The sequence below is a fragment of the Styela clava genome, chromosome 3 (assembly GCF_964204865.1).
Source record: "Styela clava chromosome 3, kaStyClav1.hap1.2, whole genome shotgun sequence".
Taxonomy (NCBI): domain Eukaryota; kingdom Metazoa; phylum Chordata; class Ascidiacea; order Stolidobranchia; family Styelidae; genus Styela; species Styela clava.
The window spans coordinates 5,167,383-5,167,807 of record NC_135252.1 but is presented as its reverse complement, the minus strand read 5'-3'; the positions used below and the strand labels follow the sequence as shown (position 1 = coordinate 5,167,807).

General features: G+C 59.3%; 1 non-coding gene across 1 annotated transcript in view; it reads left to right on the top strand.

Annotated features, from left to right (window-relative positions):
- The first annotated feature begins 368 nt into the window (after positions 1-368).
- The window catches only part of LOC144421141 (small subunit ribosomal RNA), a 1,732-nt gene continuing 1,675 nt past the window's right edge, over positions 369-425 (top strand). The window contains exon 1 of the ribosomal RNA XR_013474993.1: positions 369-425. This exon is cut by the window's right edge and continues 1,675 nt beyond it. This is a non-coding gene — a ribosomal RNA (small subunit ribosomal RNA).

The following is a 425-nucleotide window of genomic DNA, read 5'->3' as shown; positions in this document are numbered from 1 at the left end:
AGTACAAACGCGATGCTAATGAGCGAGCCGTTGTCTCGACTAATATGTATGGGGCGTTCGATCGAGCGTCTGGCTTGAGCGCTTGTCGGCCTAGCAGAACGGTCGCATTGTTATGCCCGGGTTTTAGGCACCGCTGCAGGCGGCCGGCAGAGCTCTTGTTTGTGCGAAACTGAATGGATCGAGCCCGAGAGAGGGCGAGCAAAGAAAAAACGCAAATCGCTCCGCCTGGCACTGCCGGCGAGAGCGTGGACGTCGCGGCCAGCGACTGTCGAAGCTGAGTACGGCCGCAGGCGATCGCCTCGGTCTTAAACGAATGCGACGAGCACGCGCCGGGCGGCCCAGCAAGGGCCGAGCGCAGCTGTCGCAGCTATCTGGTTGATCCTGCCAGTAGTGATATGCTTGTCTCAAAGATTAAGCCATGCAGG